This window comes from Bison bison, unplaced genomic scaffold, assembly GCF_000754665.1.
Source record: "Bison bison bison isolate TAMUID 2011002044 unplaced genomic scaffold, Bison_UMD1.0 scf7180017864248, whole genome shotgun sequence".
Taxonomy (NCBI): domain Eukaryota; kingdom Metazoa; phylum Chordata; class Mammalia; order Artiodactyla; family Bovidae; genus Bison; species Bison bison.
In genome coordinates this window covers 1,310,222-1,330,701 of record NW_011494820.1, presented here as the reverse complement: position 1 = coordinate 1,330,701, position 20,480 = coordinate 1,310,222, and the positions used below count along the sequence as shown (strand labels likewise).

At 48.9% G+C, this 20,480-nt stretch overlaps 1 protein-coding gene across 1 annotated transcript in view; it reads left to right on the top strand.

Annotated features, from left to right (window-relative positions):
* The first annotated feature begins 329 nt into the window (after positions 1–329).
* Positions 330–20,480, top strand: part of GATAD2A (GATA zinc finger domain containing 2A) — an 80,836-nt gene continuing 60,685 nt past the window's right edge. Inside the window, exon 1 of the mRNA XM_010847253.1 lies at positions 330–406. The gene's annotated coding sequence lies outside the window, so the exon portion shown is untranslated. The remainder of the gene's footprint in view (positions 407–20,480) is intronic.

Sequence of the window (20,480 nt, the reverse complement as noted above, 5' to 3'; positions counted from 1 at the left end):
CCTAAAATTCTGAAGCTGGTTTTTGCAGAGGATTGCCTGTCATCTTGGATGTGGTGTAGAGAATGGGATTAATGTATTAATGATTTGGATGCATTGTTATTTCCATTCAGATGACATCATTTTTTTTTTAAATGTCAAGTCATCTCTATTAATGCAGTATCATTTGGCAGATCCTACAATCTTATATTTTGATAGAGAGGAAAGAAATAATGCTGCTTTTGATAGAAAAAAATCCTGGAAGGATTTGTAGCAAGATGTCAACAAAATCTTTGGGTTAGGATTAGCAGTAGTTTTTTGTTTTAAACTTTTTGGTGTCTGTATTTTACTTTTTTTTTTTTTTTTTAAGAAAGAAGACTTTTAAGTATTGAATGATAAAGCATTTAAAAGATTCCAGTTCTCAACTCTTGTAAGTAGTTTTTCTCACTTGTTTTGCATCACTTATTTTGTGACTTTGTGGCATTGCAAGTAGTGATTTCTCTATTGATTTATTCAATAAATATCAGAGTGCATACTGTGCCTCCGACACTGTGCTAGGAATCTCTCCCTGCTCAGTGGAGTTTACTGTGAGATTAATGGGAGAGCAATTGTAACAAATCTCATAAACTTGGGAAACTTAACACGGGCCAAGGATAGAAGGATGCTGTGAACTGGTAAGCAGGACTCGAGGGGGCCTCCTTCCTTCATCTGGGATCAGGGGACATGTAGGAGCTAAATAAGTGGAAAAGGGAGAGCATTTCTGGCAGAGAGAGTGTTTGGGATTGAAGGAAGATCAGTGTGGTTGGGGCAGAGAGAGACAAAAGGGCAGGTTCCAGGGCTGAGGGGGTCCGGAATTTGCCATAAGAGCAGCGGGACCCAGCTGAAGAGGGCAAGGCAAGGGCCAGTGTGATGAGGGTGCATTGAAGCTCACAGCTAGACCTCCTTGGGCCTGAGATCGCAGAGGACTAGAAGATGCACCTGAAGGACACGAGTGGGAGAGTAGTGAAGCTGTTTCTGAAATGTTGGCATTTTCTGGTGTTCTGTTGGGAGAAAATAAAAAATGACCAGCAGAGTCCTGAATGTGTCAGTTTCCAAGACGCAAAAGTGTAATACTCTTACTACTGAATCCAGTTAAGGACTGTCAGTGTGAGTGTGTTAACCTCTGAAGGCATGGGCAACTCAAATACTTGTCTTGATAACTACCTGTTTGGACTTGGGGTGTTCCTGTGCCATCAAATGGAATGGACAAGACTGTTTTCCCTGGGCTTATTTTTTTCCCCCCAATAATTGAGATAATTTATGCTCATTGTAGAAAACCAGTAAGGTTATGAAACAGGGGAGTAGGTGAGGTCTTCATGAGCCGTCGTCCTGGGGTAATAGAGCATCGTTGGGATTTCCTTATAATAGTTGTCGGGTTGGGAAGTGCCGCAGAACCAGAAGAACGAGTTGGCAGTGTCATAGTTTGAGGCTTACAGAACTGTGCTGCCAGCTAAATGTGGTTGGTTGTTAGAATGGATGCTCTTGAGTTATATGAACTGTTTTAGGAGGTGAGTTAGTCGGTCTGGCTTCAGATTGCTATTTGTTCAGCTAATGAAACTTACTTCATGTGCCAACTGTGCAAAGCTACATCTTTGTCTTGAATTAGGAAGGCGGTGTGTAAAGAAGGTGGAGGTGAAAGGCAGGGGACCTGAAGAGGTGGCAGTGAGGTGGAAGGTGGTGAGACTGTTATTGGAAATGAGTAGCAGCTGGGGACCATCTTGCATACCTGTGGGTTTTGGCAAACGTGATGCAGGACTTTTTAGTCAAGAGGAGTGTCAGACCACAGGCTTCTTGCCCCTCCCCTTGCTTTCTAGGCTGTATTTGTGACCTCTTTTTTTGTCTGATGAAAATGTAGGTTAGTCTTTTAGAAGACAAAGAAACTTACTGTAATTGAAAACCTGCAGGTCGCCTTAGGAAGTGACTGGGAATCCTCTGGAACACTCCAGGGTATGTGAGAAAGGGTCTTTGCAGCTTCAGTGCACTGCATCCACTTTCTCGCTCTCAGTCTTCACAGGGGTACCTGTTTCACAGGTGAGTTTGACAGGGATCTTGCTTTCCTGTCCTGATCCCCAGTTCTTGGATTCCTTATGTGAAAGGACTGAAGATTTGATATGTGTCTGAGGAAATCTGAGGTAGAATGTGCTGGCTGGGGTGGGCTGTACCTGCAAGGGGGCTCTCAACAAAATTGAGGCAGGAGTTTAGAGGGAAGGTTTGATGAGGTTGTAAACTTTGAGGCTGTTTGGCCTCAGGTCCAGCCATAGCTGGGGGTGGGGTAGAGGGCAGAGGCGGAGTTGGAGGCAGCGTGGGATTGGAAAGAAAGTCTTCACTTGAGGCTGAAGAATCCTTCAGCTATTCTTCCTGTGTCTCCATCTCTACACTTGACACTACTTGACCTGCCTTGATGGCCAGGTCTTTTGATTTGAACCTTCAAACCTAATTCATCCTAAACGAGGTAATGCCTTTGAGCGCTCTCTAGTACTGCTGGATTACATGCTCATCCAGCTCCTCCTGGTGTGGGGGGGGGGGCGGGGGGGGCAGGGTTCCCGGGCAGCAGGTCCCTTTAGAGGTGTCCTGGGCCAACCCTGGCTCTGCCTTAGGTTGGGTGTGGGCTCCACCCAGCCTCTTCGTAGTGACTTGACCTTGGTGAGCTTCATCCTCTGTTTCCCATTTCTTCTTCTCTTAAACATATTTGTTTTAATTACTTTATTTGGCTGTGCCAGGTGTTCGTTGTGGCGTGGGAACTCTTAGTTTCCTGACCAGGGATCGACCCCGGGGCCCCTGCGTTCAGAGTGTTAGCCACTAGGCCGCCAGGAAAGTTCCCCGTGTTTCATTTCTGAAAAGGAGGAAGTACTGTCTCCCATGATGACTGAGTTGGAAGTGAGATAATAAATGCAAAGGGGCATAGTTTAGCACCTAGTGTGTACCTGCTCTCACACTCAGGGCCACTGAGTGTGCTCTTGTGGCTGCAATAGATGAGGCAGAGCTTAAAGCTCATTGCGCTGCTTCTCACGTGTGGAGCACCGCCATGCTTGTGGAACAGATGTCGCTGTCTGCCCCTGAGAACCGCAGCCTGTCTGCACGTTTGAGATGGAAGAAGGTGAAGCCCCTACAGAGGGTGATGCTTGCCAGGGTCACCTTTTGCTGGGTTTTCTACATCTGGGACTGGGCCCCAGCTTTTCTAATCTCAGACTGAATGTTTCTTCCGTCAGCTTTGGTGCCTCCCTGGCAGTACAGAACGCCTGGGTTGGTGATGTCTCATCGGGGCAAAGGGGACACAGCCCCTCTTCCTGACCCTGGGCTTTCTGAACCTCACATTTTGATTTTCAGGGGGCTGCTCTTCCATTTGTAAGATGTTCACCAGGCAGATCCTCATGGGGTCCTGCCGTTGAGAACCAAGAGGGGCTTCTGTACGTCTGGCCTTATCATCGAGTTCTCTTTGGCCAGGGATTGGAAATGGGTTGCTTGATGGTGCTTGCAGTGACTAATGGGAGAGTTTGGGCCTGAACCCTGTCTGTCTTCTGCACTTAGGCTGCTTGGGAATCTGAAGATCTGACAACAATTTACCATTTTTCAGCTGTGGGCAGGTTGCCTGGCCACCTGGCCTCAGCTTCCCCACCTGTAGATGGGCACTGTGTTTTTAACCTCATGGGATGGTTGCAAGGACAACTGAGAAATGTTTGAAAAAGTAGTTAGGGGTATCCTAACTCTTAGCCCTCCATTTACTTCTGAGATCAAACTCCTCCCCTGAGGGAATTCCCTGGTGGTCCAGTGGTTAGGATTCTTGGCCCTCCAATGCAGGGAGCGTAGGTTCCATCACTGGTTGGGGAACTAAGATCCAAAAACAAGCCAAAAACCAAAATCCTCCTCTGCCCAGAGGACAATTACAGGAATATCCCCCCCCAGTTTTACATCTCAGTTATCAAGCACAATGAAACACTCAGATGGAGGAGCTAGATTTTCTTTATAACAAAATTCTACCACAGCCTAACAATTTGGAGGTCTTCTGAACTCATTGTAAGGAGATCTCACCTAAAAAGGTCAGTCAGGTTGCCCAGAAGGGAATTAAAAAACGCCTTGTGGTCTTAACTCTGCATATAATCCCAATATAACATTTCCTCCAATTCCAGTTATTCTATGCAATTACCCTTTGAGTCTGTGGCTGTTAAACTTGACCCAACACATTTTTACCTAAGAGGAAGGTTCTCACCAGGACCTTGGAGGTGAGCAGGTTTCCAGGCCAGTTTTTCCTTACTTGAGTTTACTTTTGTTGGGCTTTTGTGGCAGTGACAACAGATTTAGTATTGTGTGTTTTGGGCAGGCTCTCACTGCTAGCCAGCCAGTTGTGAAAATTTTGCTGCTGCAACTTTTATTCACCCATGGGGGAAAGTTTTTTTTCTCCCCCAGTTGTTCAGTGCTGTGGGGAAAGTAGGAGCATGGCAAACAGAATCCTTGGTTTGAAGGTGTTGGTTGCATTGGTTGAGTCACTCCAGACCTGTGATATTCTCAGGGCTTGCTTATCATTGACAGAACACTTTAACTTCTTTTCTTTCCTGTATTATTGTGTATGTAAAAGCTTAATGCATTCCTTCAATGGCAAGTGATTCTTTCAGAGGATTCTGGAGTCAGATCCCTCCCTGGGATTCTTTTTCGTGCACTGGGGAGATTTTGAGGGTTTGGTTAGTGTTTTCCTTGACACTTGTTTGATTAGCTGACCTTTTCAGCAGTTTGTGTGTTGGTCATCTGTCTCCTGCCTCTTTCCCCAGACCTTTAAGGTTTTTATTGTTGAGGCTTTCTGTCTCTTTCAACCCCACAAGTAACATTTCCTGATACTAAAGTCTGGGGAGAAGGTGGGAGTCTCAGTTGTCAGTAGTAGTCATGCCCTGGTCTGCTTTTGAAGTTTTCTTGGTTAAGGATATTAACAGACTCGAGTCTGGATTGAAATATCATTGCAGCCTACTGTCAATTTCGGTCTGTCAGGAAGAGCGTTAGAAATGTAACTATTTTTGGTCCTTGGGCAGCAGACAAGTTTTAATATTCACCTGGGACTAGCTTCTGTGTACTGTTTTGCTGAACCCAGCAGGCGGCTTACAGTCTTCCAGATGAGTGGGGCGGGGCTTGATGTTACAAACTGGAAACTGAGGCCTGAGAGGGGGAGTGGCCCGCCCTGTGTTAACTTGCAGAAGAAAGAAGGAGGCAGAGCTCTATTCCCTCCTGGAGCCTCCTGGTCTGATGCTTTATCCTTACTTCTTTATGGCTTGGTTAGTTTCACAATTTTTGTTTTGTTTTAGGTTTCTCTTCCCTTTATTTATGTAGTGTAGGTCCACTGGCAAATTTCCTTCCTCAGGACCTTGTCTTTTGAGGTCATCACGGTATCTAACGTGAGGATGGGACAGGACACAGGCAAGAATTAAGGCTGCTTCTGGAGTCTCTGGGCTGCATTTAAAAGCCAGCAAACGAAACAGACTGTAGCTATGTTTCTTGTTCTGGAATTGAGTGGTTGATGGCTTTTAGTTTTAAGAGCATTAAACTGCTTTTCCCTATCTATTAAAAAACAAGAGATGGCACTCATTATTTAGGCATCCTCCAGATGAATCATTTTGAGTGACCATTTCAGGATTCAGAAAAGCTGGACATCAGATCCTGTATCAGGCTCTGCTAGTCTAGGGCAGGAGGGACAGTCCTTAACACTCAGGTAAGGGTGAGTCTAGAACAGCACAGGCTGGCTGCTGAAAAGCTTTGAGAGAGGTTATTTCTCACTTACCCTTTATATGTGGGGTGAGTCTGCTCTGCCTGCTGAAGTCATCTTTAAGCTGTTTCACAGGTGAGCTGGTTATAGGGATTGAATGTGTTCTTGGATGAGAGAAGATTGGGGTAGGGGGTGCTGAGGGGTTCCAGGAGGAATGTTGGTGATTTGGGAATCTTGGCTCAGGATTGGACAGTTGTCCTTTCCTGTTGCTGTTGCCATCACGTACCCACTCAGCCCCCTCAGGGAGGATGGAAGGGGTTCCTCTTAACTTTCCAGGGATAAAATCAGGTGGCTCTGCCATGACATGCAGCGAAAGTGGAAGGTCCCTGGGGAAGGTGCTCTGCATCGGGTGAGCACAAGAGAGACCTGCACGCACCTTCTGTGAATTTAAGATGGTGGGAGCATGCCCACTTTGTTGCCTTGGTTTACTGCAGAAAGGAGAAGGAAACTTAAATTGTAACCAGTCTTCTGTGAACCATTGTTGGCTGCTGCTTTTTCTTTTTTTAAGTTATTTTTTAAAAAGTTAGCCCGTTGACATTTAAGAGCCTAAGTTACTCTAGTAGGTGACCCATGGAGTGAAATGCAGTGCAGACGTCTCATCACTGCACAGTGAGTTGGTGACTCATACTTGGGCACACACTCAGGCCACGGCACGAGTTGCGGGCTCTGAGATTCCCTAAGGAGAGATGCTGAGCTGGGTGACAGAGATGTCCAGATGTCCTCAGGCCCAGGTGGCCCCAGCCCAGCTCCTCAGTGAGTTGCCCTCATATTACTGAAGTGCACTGTGCACATATAATTTTTGTTACATGTCATGACATGAGAAAGATGGGGCATCTGATCTGTGCTTGCCATGCACACCATTCTGAGAAGAGACGATTTCCTTGGTCTTGGGGGTCTTAACAGCTATTGTGAAGCAGGTTCGTTGTGTGGGACTGGACTGTTGGAGGGAGTGTTCCCTGCACTGGAGTGTCAGGGAGGGATGGCACTGGCAAATCACTGTCCTGGACCTCAGGGTTTATGGAAAGTCTTAGTGGGAAATAAGTTTGAAAAATGATTATCGTTGATGACCTTAAATGGAGGGCTGATGACACTTGATACTAAAAGCACGGAGAGCCCTCCGGTTTGTGAGGAGGAATATACTGACTTGAATTGGGTAGGGAAGCCGGTGAGGTAAAAGGGCCACTGATAAGAGGCAGGCATGAGCTGACGTTGCCTTGAATTTGCCTGATGGGGAGTAAAAAGCAGGGACAGGTGCCAGAGATCCTGTGCGTGAAGATAGGGTAGGGATTAACTGGATACCAGGGGCTGAGGACAAGTCATCTGTTCATTCAGCAACTGGGGTCCCTTCTCTGCCTGACCTGTGCTGTGCCCCTGGGTTCTGGCAATGGGTGAGATGGCTGGCTCCTGTCCTCGGGGGTCTTAACTCTTCATGGGGAGATAGGGCGCGGTGCTCTGGGAAAGAGGAAGGGTGGGCAGGAGCGTGTCCAGGTGGTGGCTCCCGAGTGGGGACTGGAGGGTGGCGCAGGCCCTGAGATGGTGGGCCTTAAGTTTTCAGGTGCTGAGTTTGAGCTAAGGTGAGGTGAGCTGGGTCCTAGAGAAGTGTGGTCTGAGATCGTGTCTCCTTCCTGGGAGAAGTCAGGCATTGTGAGACAGCTCAGCCTGTGGGCCTGGATGGCCGCTCTCTGCTTCACTGGGATTCATAGTGGATTGAGGTATGGGGGGTCGTGTGTGGTCATCAGGACCCAGGACCCTCATGAACTGAGGGGTGTGTGTCTTTGACCCTTCTCTGGGGGCTGGGTGGGAACTTGATTTGTCCTTGTGTCTCCTCCTCCCCAAACTAGCAGTGCTTTGTGTTAGATGAAAGTGTGGTAAATAACAGATAAAAGAATAAAATATCTGAGGGATGGTCCCGTATATGAACAGTTTGTTCTGCTGTGTTCCCAAGAGTGAAGTAGTGATGAGTGGATTGAAATTAGGAGGACATGGCCCTTAACTTCGTCTGAGAAAGAGCTTTGTAGTAGTTAAGAGGGACCAAGAAGAGGCTCAGTGTGATTCCTGTGCCCCAAGAGCTGGTTGGTAATCAGCATTTTCTAAAGTCTGAGAATTTTCCAGCTTGAGGCTTTGGACACTTTTCCAGACAGACCTAGAGCGATTAAGACACTTCCCTGAAACATCCACATGAATTTTTCCAACAGCTGCTACTTTCTAGTTTGAAAAAGTTACCCTGTTTCATGCATTGCTCAAATGCTTTCAAATCCTGACTCTTCTGGCAGAGTTCAGGGAAGAAGACAGGTGGATGTCCTGCCAAATGACAGTACGGGTTTTGAGAGTAGGGAGGCGTTGTGGACGCAGGAAGGAAGGGGGCCTTGGAGACTTGGCCCTTGGAAAGAATGACTTGGTTCTGAGAGTGGCATCTGCCTGATGATGGCCAGGGGTCCCAGTTTTGAGGTTAAGGGTGGGAGTGAGGAATCAGGAGAGTTAGGCTGAGGGCATCAGACTGGTGCCTCGTGCACAGAGCTGGGCGGGCCAGCATGCGTCCCGGCCTCCAGCCACCTCAGGAATCCCTCCCTTCAGGGCCCGGGCTGCCCCCGGCTCCATGCTCCGTGGGCTGGGGAGACTGCCGAGTCAGTGACCAGAGGACCTGTCTCCTTCCCCGGTCTGTGTCTGCTCTGTCTCCTGCCCACTGTGAGCACTTTGCTCTTCCGATGGAAGGAGAGCAGCTCAGTCTGCACGAGTCCTCTCCGCGGGCCCCAGGTCTGCTTGGTGGATGCTGAGTGTGGTTGGCGTATGTGTACATCTCACACAATGGAAAAGACGAAAGGGTCTTCATTTATATTTACGGCCCGGGCTGGCAGTGTTGATCAGGTCCTCTTCCCTTAGCTTGTGTGTACCCTGGCAGGTAGGCGCTTAGAAATCTGTGCTTCAGCACCCTCCGAGGGTTTTAGTGCCTCTCATAGAAGGTGAAGACCCACATAAGTCCCTGAATTTGCTGTATGGTTCGTGGAATGGGGTTTGCACAGCGAGGATTCCTGAAATTCAGGAAAGGGTTAAGTTAGTGTGCTCTATTAAGAGGAACGGAGGTTGTACTGACCTTTGCTTTAGGACGTTCTCCCAGAACCTTGGGAAGGATCCAGCCTTAGGATGGCCTTAGTTAGAGACAGGCTGCTCCCCAAGGTGTCATGGTTGAGATTGGAGCCTGGGTCTGGATCCCCATTTAACCCTGTAACCCTGGCCAATCACCATGACTTCTCTCAGCCTGTTTTCTCACCTGTCAAGTGTTCGGTGTGACGTGTGGGTGACGTTGGCCGTCCCCCCGTGTGAAGTGTGGGTAGTGTTAGCGGTACCTGTGTGGAGTACGGGTAGCATTGGTAGTACCTCATTCTGTGGTTATGAGGATTAAATGAAATCAGGCATGTAAGGTACTGGCACCATGCCTGGCACCAAATAAAGAATTTAATAATTGTTAGCCACTGTTACACTTTTTTTTTCCTCCTTTAGTAACAAAATCTCTTGTCAGTGTGCTAAAGGTGGTTCTCTGGATGTTCCCGCCTTTGTCAGCAGTGGGCTTTTTTTTCTGCAGCAGTTTGAATCTGTGTGCCCAGCGGTGGCTTTGTCAATGAAGAGTCAGGCCCTCCCCTTCCCATGCCACCAAAACTTGATGAACACTGGAAGGAGTCCTGGACCACGGGGGACCGCGGAGCCCCCACTTCCAGCAGTCGTGTCACTGGGGCCTTGGGGACAGAGCTGCAGTGACTGGGACCTAGGTCTGTGTGAGGTGGCTGGTGACAGAGCATGGCAGTGGGGTGGGCCGTGGAGGAGGCCAGAGGGGTCCTGCAAGGTGCGCCCAGTAAAGGGGAGGTGACTGGACACTTCGCTCTTGCCTCCCTGGCACTCCTCCTCCTCCCCCCTCTTCACCCCTTTTGGTCTGAGAGGGCTGGGGACCTGGGACTCGAAGTGACTTCCCAGAGGATTTCTTGCTTAGGTTGGCTTATGTTGGCAGGACTTGTGTCATTGGGACGAGATGGACTTGTGGGCTCCTTGGGGCCACTTAGCACCGTGTTTCTCTAGAATGTGTGGTCTGCGCTCTCAACAACTGACAGCTTCGAAGTGTACCTTTGCCTGGAAGATAAAGTGTGTGCTGGCTGGTGTGTGTGCCCACGTGCTCGTGCTTGTGCACCCGTGTGAAGGCTCTGTGTGTGCTGTGTGTGCCTGCTGGCTGGCGTAGAGCCCGACCCAAGCAGGCACTCTGCTGTTTGCAAATGGAGCAAAGACATTTCAGTCAGTGTTGGATGTGGACTTTGTGTGGCAGAGTCCTGCCTTTTGTGGGGTCCCTGGCTTACTCTGGGGTGAGTTTCAGGTACAGGCAAAGTCCCCCTGAGGGCACAACCCACAGGCTCTTTGGACTTCTTATCTTAAGGCAGAGATTCACATGGCGTTTGCATTGTACCTCACAGCCCATCAGTGTAGACTAAAGTCTACCACCAAGGCAAATTCCGATTTGCAGCAGAGGACAAAGCAAAGCATATTTCAAAATTCTGGTCTCACCGCTGCACCCCTGGAGGTAGGCACTCTCCTGAAGCCTTGGTAGGGGAGGGGCCCCGGTGCCTCTCTCCTGGAGCCACTCCTCCAGGTGTCCATGTCCCTAGTGCAGTTTCCTTCCTGTCTGCTCCCCAGATGCTGGCTTCTTGGCCGAGTGGAGCAGGACTCTTCCCAGCCAGCGAGGCACCTCCTCTCCGCATTGGCCCTTCTGTGAGGAGGAAGCACTGACGGCCACAGAAGTGGGTGTCACCCCGCTCCCTTCTTGCCCGCCTCCTCTAAGACCTTGGGGGCTTGCTTCTCCATCTTGGGCTCCACTTACCCTGTAAGGGCTGGGGGCAGTGGACAGTTGGACGGTCCCCTGAAACACCCTCCCTTAGAAACCCCTCTATCCTGACGCTCTCTGAGCGTACCTTTATTGTCGGGTACGTTGTCAGGAAGATGCAGTGTATGTTCATGTCATCTCTGTTTATTTTTAATTGGCTTGTGTACTGCAGGCTTGTGTGTAGGACTTCCCCGGTGGCTCAGATGGTAAAGAATCTGCATGCAGTGCAGGAGACCTAGGTTTGATCCTTGGGTTGGGAAAATCCCCTGGAGGAGGGCATGGCAACCTACTCTAGTATTCTTGCCTGGAAAATCCCACGAACAGAGGAACCTGGTGAGCTACAGCCCATGGGGTTGCAGAGAGTCGGACACGACTGAGCGAGTAAGCACAGCCCAGTGCAGGGCCACAGTTCACTGGTGGGTGTTGCCATTGTGGTTTCTTTTTTGAAACTTTGCAGCATTCTAATCAGTTGTGCAATTTAAAAGAATTATTTTTCTTTATGGCTACGCTGTTTGTTGATGTGTGTGAGTTTTCTCTAGTTGTGGCAAGTGGGCACCACTCTGTAACTGTGGTGCTTGAGCTTCTTACTGTGGTGGTTTCTCGTGTTGCGGAGTGTGGGCTGAGTAGTTACGGCACATGGGCTTAGTTGCTCCATGGCATATGGGGTCTTCCCAGACCAGGGATCGAACCCGTGTCTCCTACATTGGCAGGTGGATTCTTTACTCCTGAGCCACCAGGGAAGCCCTTGCCAGTATTTTTTTGTGCAGTTTATTTGGGGAGTGGAGGGAAGGACTGAGTGATAGTGAAGCATGTCAGGGACTTGGGCCTGGTCTGGGAAGCAAGTTTCTAGAATTGTACTTGTAGCTGTGGGTATACCAGCCCCATGGGATTTGTTCTGTACACAGGCCTCAAAATGTTAGAATGATGTTGTTCTGCCTCGGAAGAGGCGTTGTGTTGAGTGAAATAAACCAGACAATAAAGCACAAGTACTGCATGATTTCTACTTAAATGAGATGCTTAGAGTAGTCAGATTCATAGAAACAGAAAGTAGGATGGTGGGTGCCTGGACGGGGTGTGAGGGAGGGAAGAATGGGTGATTAGTGTGTAATGGGGACAGAGTTTCAGTTTTGCAAGGTGAAGGGGTTCTGGAGATGGGTGGTGCTGATGGCTGCACAGCAGTGTGAGTGTACTTAATGCCACTAAACTGTGCACTTCAAATGACTAAGACCAGAAAAATGACTAAGTCAGTCAGTGTTACATATATTTTATTAATACCACATTGAGGAAGAAAAACAAAAGGGAACCTTTGTGAATATAGAAATATCCTGCATCTTTATGAGAGCATTATTTTTATCCTCCAAATGTTAGCTTAGAGAGAAATGAACAAAGGCACTCCCATTTTGATGGTCTGCCTTATGTCAGATACTAGGGGCTTTAAAAAGATACGCATAGTTCTAGAAGGCTCATTGTAACATCATCTTGGGAGCATGATTCCGTGGGTGTTCTTTGGTCCCTAGGAGGGTGGGGCCTGGATGCTCTTCTCCCCTCGGTGGGGTGACATAGGACTGGGGTCTGCAGGAGGTTAGGGGGGCAGTGTCCTGGAACACCTGAGGTCTCCCCCCCCGTGCCTGAAGAGGCTGAAGGTACCCCTTGTTTCCCGTGGCCCTTTGTCAGAGAACCCCTCAGGGTGGCGCGTATTTACGGGCGTGCACACAAGGGGGACTCGGGTTCGTAGGTCCTCGCTGCCAACACCGAAGTTGTTTCGTCTTTTGTTCTGACATTTTCTTCAGGGTGTCCTTTCATAACGTAACGCACTAATGGTAAACCCTTCAAACACTAGTCTCAGGTCTGTCTAGAGGTGGACATTTGATTCCTGTGCATTTTAAATATGGGGGGAGGTGGTTTCTCTGATGTTTTGAATGTACCTGCAAGGTGGATTGCTTGGGCAGCTGCTAGGGAGTGAGCGTGAAGACACTGAAATGCTACTGCTAAGTCGCTTCAGTCGTGTGTGACTCTGTGACCCCATAGACGGGAAACCCACCAGGGATTCTCCAGGCAAGAACACCGGAGTGGGTTGCCATTTCCTTCTCCAATGCATGAAAGTGAAAAGTGAAAGTGACGTTGCTCAGTCGTGTCTGACTCTTAGTGACCTCATGGACTGCAGCCCACCAGGCTCCTCTGTCCATGGGGTTTTCCAGGCATGAGTACTGGAGTGGGGTGCCACTGCCTTCTCCAAGGACCCTCATTATAAGGAGGCTTAGGATTTTGAGGAACAGCAGTAATCATAGTCAAAGAACTAGTTGCTTCTGTTGGAGAGCCTGCCTGGAGCCAGGCTCTGTCGCTTGGTCCTCAGGCTGATCTTGAGTCCTAAGGGGTAAGCGAGCCCCCAGGGGCACAGTCGGATTTGGCCCCAGAGTGTTTGAATTGTCAGGAGAGTCGGGGCCGAGTAGTTGGTTGTGTGTGATTCATCAGGAGGACTCTGTCCATCATCATCAGGGTGGTCTGGTGGTGTGAAAGGGAGGGATATCCAGAATGCTTAGGAGAGACGAGGGGGGTTGTGGAGTCAAGTCTTCAGGAGGGCATGGGTCTGTTGGAAAGATTGTTGATGGTATTTTTTCAAGTGAAGTCGCTCAGTCGTGTTCGACTCCTTGCGACCCGTGGACTGTAGCCCACCAAGCTCCTCTGTCCATGGGATTCTCCAGGCAAGAATACTGGAGTGGGTTGCCATTTCCTTCTCCAGGGGATCTTCCCGACCCAGGGATGGAAGAGATGCAAAAGGAGAAGGGGGCGGCAGAGGGTGAAATGGTTAGAAGATCTCATCGACGCAATGGACGTAAGTTTGAGCAAACTCCGGGAGGGGGTGGACAGAGGAGCCTGGCTTTCAGCAGTCCATGGGGTTGCAAAGAGTTGGACGTTGACTGAGTGACTGAACAACTACAACAAAATAGAGTTTTGGCCATGAGAAAGAGGGAGGGGATGTTGGTGAATGGGTGCTGGGGTAGCGCTCACTTCTCAGCAGTGACAGGGAGGCGCTTCTGACACAAGGCCAGTGAGGACTGTGGGAGTCTCCAAGCACCTTTCTCCAAACAGCCGTGTGAGGGAGTCGCGGGAGCGCCTCCCCCGGGAAGCCCTGGCCCCCAGGGGCTGTGGCGATGCTGTGGCCTTGCCTGTCTCCACGTGTTGTTTATTCCTAATGTTATTTATATTGTTATGTTTTTCCATCAAGTTGGTGGTGAAAACAGGCTTCCCAAGTGGCTCAGTGGTAAAGAATCTGCCTGCCAATCCAGGAGACATAGAGACGTGGTTTGATCCCTGGGTTGAGAAGATCCCCTGGAGAAGGAAAGGGCTACCCAGCCCAGTGTTCTTGCCATGGGGTCACAGAAGAGCTGGGCACGGCTCAGCGCCTGAGCACAGTGGCGAGAGCGCAGTGGCTGGGTGCTTGTGACCGGCGTAGAATGCCGTGGTGTCGTCTCTTCTGCATTCCTTGTTGGGCCTTGGATAGGATGAACAGGAGCCCTTCCTCTTGTGGTACGTGGAGTGTTTGGAGGAGAGAACCGAGTGGGATGCTTGTCAGATGTCAAGGTCAGCCATGCCAAGTGATGGGGTTTTAACCCTTGGGGATGAAAGGGAGAGGGTTTCTGAGTAATACGTGTTTTGAGTCTGACAGATGAGTTGGGGGAAGGAAGTACTTTCCCAGGAGTGAGAATAGCATGTGGAAAGTCCGGGTCATAGAGGAAGGCAGATATGGTGGGTAAAGGAAACAAGAGCGGTGTGGTTGGAGGCAGGAGTATGGTGTATGTACCCACACGTACGTGCATGCCTATACATACATGCACGCCAGGTGACTTCCTGGGGTCGCCTGCCTAAACAGGCAGGGTCCTAAAGGCTGTGGTGAGGTGTTGGGAGCTTTAAGGAGCTTCAGGAAGGGATGGTGTGGGGACACAGTCCGTCTCTTGGTGAGGCCATGGTTGCTGTGGCTGAGGGGGGACAGGCAGGGGCCCTTCAGAGGTCTGGGGGGCATGTACTGCTTGTTACCCCAGTGGGTCCTCTGGCTTGACGGTGGAGATCGTCCAGCTCTGGTTGCCAAGGATAGGCTTGTGCAGCTGGCCTCACTGTCAGCTCCGTGGCCCTCGTGGGGCTGAGTCTCCCTCTCCAGTCTGCCTAGTCATGCTCTCCCTGCCTCTGTGGGGATACAGGGTTAATGAGGCTCTGGGCCTGGGGGAGAGCAGGTACTGCTTGGTCCCGGGGGGTGTAGAGCCAGAGCACACCCTCGCTGCGCCTGCGCTCTGATCTTGTCTCAGGCAGGCAGCTTTGACCGAGTCACCTCTGTCCCGGGAATGCTGAGCGGAGCCCACCAGCTCGGTCTTGTTGGCTTTTGGGGTCCACGTTGTCTTTGTCACTGCTGTTCAGCTTTGCCCTGTGGACGAAACCAGCCCTAGACAGGCTGACCCCGGGTGGATGCGGCTGTGTCCTAGGAAACCCATTTCCTAGAGCAGGCCCAGGCCGGAGTTTGTGATCCTGGATTAGGGAATTGACTCTGAGCCAAGTTAATCTTTCCCTAGCCAGGCAGCACATGTTGGAACAGTGTGACCTTTGGGCTTCCCTGGGGTAATCCACTGTTGGCCTGCCTCAGTTTCTCCCTTTCTCATAGGGCTGGCTGGGGATTTCGTCTCCTTGACAAGTAGCAGTGCAGTTGCTTCGATTGTTGGCAGAAGGGTCTAGGGTAGCCCTTTGTTTCCGGAGGTGGTGCTTGGACCTAGGGGTGGGAGACAGTGAATGGGATTGTTGGGTTTCACCTTGGCGGTTTTTTGGGTTTAATACCATGTTCTTGGGCCTGGATTGGAGCTAGGGTGGTTAAATGTTTGGATGAGAACAACTGAGGAATTTCAGAGGCAGCACAAGTGTTTGAGTGCAGACAGTGCTGAGGAGGAGACCAGAGGCGTGAGGCTTCCACAGGACCAGGCCTCGGAAGGGGCGCTGTGGCCCTCGGGGGAGCCCCTCAGAGAGCCCAGGCTTCCCCGGCAGGTGCCCTTGGCCCCTGAGAGCTGTCCCTGGGCTGGCCGTGGGCACTGCAACTTCAGTGTCTCTGAGGAACACTGGAGCTCCCTAGACAGCAGCCAGTGTCTGGCCGGGGCCTCCTCACCTCAAGTTCGAAGGGCGCGGACCTCACTTGCCTGACCTGGAAAGGAAGTGGCAGCAGTGGGCTTCTGTTCCCTGAAGTGCAGTGGCTTGATTTCATGTAAATCACCAGTCACTGCCTCCTCACCAAGTGAGATCTCCCTCAGGTTGGGAAATCGTTCGGGTAGGTCGAAGGTTTGGGGTGTTGAGTGTGTGCATGTTAAGTGGAGTACCTAGGTGCAGGGTCAGAGCCAAACCATAATGATTTATCAAGGGAGCGGAAGAGTCTCTTATGAGTTGGTAATTGTGTACTTAAGGGTTACTCGATACTGTTTTAAATGTATGGGTTGGAAATAAAAATAGTAAAAACTCTCTAAACCCCGGCCAATGTGGGGTCAATGGCACAGCAGCCCAAAGGATACATCCGTGAAAACTGATTACGGTTTCTTTTAGAGAGGTGCTCCCAGTTCTGTTGGTGCTAAGGGGTCTCTGCTTGGTTTCTGCTCCTTCCTGAATTTTGCACTAATTGTATCAAGGGGTGATTGCCTATGAACTCCTCAGGTTGATTCCTTCTCCTTTAGTGTTAAACCATCTCTGCTCATTCATTCCATAAACATTTATTGAGTGCCAGACATGCTGCAGGTGCTTGAAATGAAATTAGGCCCCAGGCAGATAGCCCTTTCCTTGTGGCGTCTTTGTTCTTCCTCTGAGAAAGTCCATAGACATGGTAACTATGTTGTGTGCAGTTTGAGGAGGGCTTGGGGTGTGGGAGAGAAGGGGCAGAGTGAGCAAGGTGGGCCTCTTTGAGGGAGACATTTGAGCAGTGATTTGGGGGTAAAGGGAGGAGTCAGTCCTCGGAGTGAGAGTGATTGAGGCAGAGAGAGCAGCTAGCACAAATGGTCTAACAAGTACAGTTGGAACAGACTGTATACAGACATTTCTGAGAAATCGTGTGAAGCCGAATATGGACTGGGCATTTGTTGACATTTAGGGCTTATTGTATGGTAGTTATGTCTTCAAAGGCCATTTTCAACTTGGGCTGCAAACTGAAGACTTGATTGTTTAAAATGATAGCATATCTGGGATTTTGTTGAAGATCTTAAAGGACCCCAAGGCAGAAGAGTGCATGGTGTGTTGGAGGCCAGCATGACTGGGAGGTGGGGTGGACATGCCTCTGGGATCAGGAGAGGACAGGACTTCACTCTGAGTGAGAATGCAGGGCCTTCGGGGGGTTTTGAGCTGAGGAGTAAAAGCAGGAGCTCCAGTTTGCAGACCTCCGCCCTACTGCTGGAGGATGGTGTGGCCAGTGGAGGTGTGAGAGGTGGGTGGACCCCACATGTGCTTGACAGCAGAATCAGTAGGATTTCCTGATGGACTGGATGATGGGTAAGGTGATTAAGAACGTAACACCAGATTTTAATCTGAGCGTCTTGAAAGACTGAATTTGCTGTGAGGTAAAGTGGGGAATGACAGAATGTGGTCCACTGGAGAAGGGAATGGCAAACCACTTCAGTATTCTTGCCTTGAGAACCTCATGAACAGTATGAAAAGGCAAAATGATAGGATACTGAAAGAGGAACTCCCCAGGTCAGTAGGTGCCCAACATGCTATTGGAGATCAGTGGAGAAATAACTCCAGAAAGAATGAAGGGATGGAGCCAAAGCAAAAACGGTACCCAGTTGTAGATGTGACTGGTGATAGAACCAAGGTCCGATGCTATAAAGAGCAGTATTGCATAGGAACCTGGAATGTCAGGTCCATGAATCAAGGCAAATTGGAAGTGGTCAAACAGGAGATGGCAAGAGTGAATGTCGACATTCTAGGAATCAGTGATCTAAAATGCACTGGAATGGGTGAATTTAACTCAGATGACCATTATATCTACTCCTGTGGGCAGGAATCCCTTAGAAAAAAATGGAGTAGCCATCATGGTCAACAAGAGTCCGAAATGCAGTACTTGGATGCAATCTCAAAAACGACAGAATGATCTCTGTTCGTTTCCAAGGCAAACCATTCAATATCACAGTAATCCAGCCTATGCCCCAATCAGTAACGCTGAAGAAGCTGAAGTTGAATGGTTCTATGAAGACCTACAAGACCTTTTAGAACTAACACCCCAAAAAGATGTCCTTTTCATTATAGGGGACTGGAATGCAAAAGTAGGAAGTCAAGAAACACCTGGAGTAACAGGCAAATTTGGCCTTGGAATACGGAATGAAGCAGGGCAAAGACTAATAGAGTTTTGCCAAGAAAATGCACTGGTCATAACAAACACCCCTTCCAACAACACAAAAGAAGACTCTCTACACATGGACATCACCAGATGGTCAACACCGAAATCAGATTGATTATATCCTTTGCAGCCAAAGATGGAGAAGCTCTATACAGTCAGCAAAAACAAGACCGGGAGCTGACTGTGGCTCAGATCAGGAACTCCTTATTGCCAAATTCAAACTTAAATTGAAGAAAGTAGGGAAAACCACTAGACCATTCAGGTATGACCTAAATCAAATCCCTTATGATTGTACAGTGGAAGTGAGAAGTAGATTTAAGGGCCTAGATCTGATAGACAGAGTGCCTGATGAACTATGGATGGAGGTTCATGACATTGTACAGGAGACTGGGATCAAGACCATCCCCATGGAAAAGAAATGCAAAAAAGCAAAATGGCTGTCTGGGGAGGCCTTACAAATAGCTGTGAAAAGAAGAGAAGCAAAAAGCAAGGGAGAAAAGGAAAGATATAAGCATCTGAATGCAGAGTTCCAAAGAATAGCAAGGGAGAGATAAGAAAGCCTTCCTCAGTGATCAATGCAAAGAAATAGGGGAAAACAACAGAATGGGAAACACTAGAGATCTCTTCAAGAAAATTAGAGATACCAAGGGAACATTTCATGCAAAGATGGGCTCAATAAAGGACAGAAATGGTATGGACCTAACAGAAGCAGAAGATATTAAGAAGAGGGGCAAGAATACACAGAAGAACTGTACAAAAAAGATCTTCATGACCCAGATAATCACGATGGTGTGATCACTCACCTAGACATCCTGGAATGTGAAGTCAAGGGGGCCTTAGAAAGCATCACTACGAACAAAGCTACGACAAACAAAGCTAGTGGAGGTGATGGAATTCCAGTTGAGCTATTTCAAATCCTGAAAGATGATGCTGTGAAAGTGCTGCACTCAGTATGCCAGCAAATCTGGAAAACTCAGCAGGGGCCACAGGACTGGAAAAGGTCCGTTTTCATTCCAATCCCAAAGAAAGGCAATGCCAAAGAATGCTCAAACTGCCGCACAATTGCATTCTTCTCACACACTAGTAAAGTAATGCTCAAAATTCTCCCAAATCAGGCTTCAGCAATATGTGAACCGTCAACTTCCAGATGCTCAAGCTGGTTTTAGTAAAGACAGAGGAACCAGAGATCAAATTGCCAACATCTGCTGGATCATCAAAAAAGCAAGAGAGTTCCAGAAAAACATCTATTTCTGCTTTATTGACTATGCCAAAGCCTTTGACTTTGTGGATCACAATAAACTGTGGAAAATTCTTCAAGAGATGGGAATACCAGATCACCTGACCTGCCTCTTGAGAAACCTATATGCAGGTCAGGAAGCAGCAGTTAGAACTGGACATGGAACAACAGACTGGTTCCGAATAGGAAAAGGAGTATGTCAAGGCTGTATATTGTCACCCTGCTTATTTAACTTCTATGCGGAGTTCATCATGAGAAACGCTGGGCTGGAGGAAGCACAAGCTGGACTCAAGATTGCCGGGAGAAATATCAATAACCTCAGATATGCAGATGACACCACCCTTATGGCAGAAAGTGAAGAGGAACTAAAAAGCCTCTTGATGAAAGTGAAAGAGGAGAGTGAAAAAGTTGGCTTAAAGCTCAACATTCAGAAAACTTCAGATCATGGCATCTGGTCCCATCACTTCATGGCAAATAGATGGGGAAAACAGTGGAAATGGTGTTAGATTTATTTTTTTGAGCTCCAAAATCACTGCTGATGGTGATTGTAGCCATGAAATTAAAAGACGCTTACTCCTTGGAAGAAAAGTTATGACTGATAGCATATTAAAAACCAGAGACATTACTTTGCCAGCAGAAGTCCGTCTAGTCAAGGCTATGGTTTTTCCTGTGGTCATGTATGGATGTGAGAGTTGAACTGTGGAGAAAGCTGAGCGCCGAAGAATTGGTGCTTTTGAACTGTGGTGTTGGAGAAGACTCTTGAGAGTCCCATGGACTGCAAGGAGATCCAACCAGTCCATTCTAAAGGAGATCAGTCCTGGGTGTTCATTGGAAGGACTGATGCTGAAGCTGAAACTCCAGTACTTTGGCCACCTCATGCGAAGAGTTGACTCATTGGAAAAGACTCTGATGCTGGGAGGGATTGGGGGCAGGAGGAGAAGGGGGCGACAGAGGATGAGATGGCTGGATGGCATCACTGACTCAATGGATGTGAGTCTCGATGAACTCTGGGAGTTGGTGATGGACAGGGAGGCCTGGCGTGTTGCGATTCTTGGGGTCGCAAAGAGTCGGACATGACTCAGCAACTGAACTGAAAGTGGGGAAGGTTGTGGTTCAGGGTGAAAGTCTGAGATGACCTGAAAACGTCTTATATGTTGCATAGTGTCCATTATGCACTGTGTGCACTACTATAGCAGGTTAAGGGACTTGGCATTCGCCCCTTAGGAAGATGTCCAGTGTGTCTTACGGTTTCAGAGTTGGGGTACTGGGT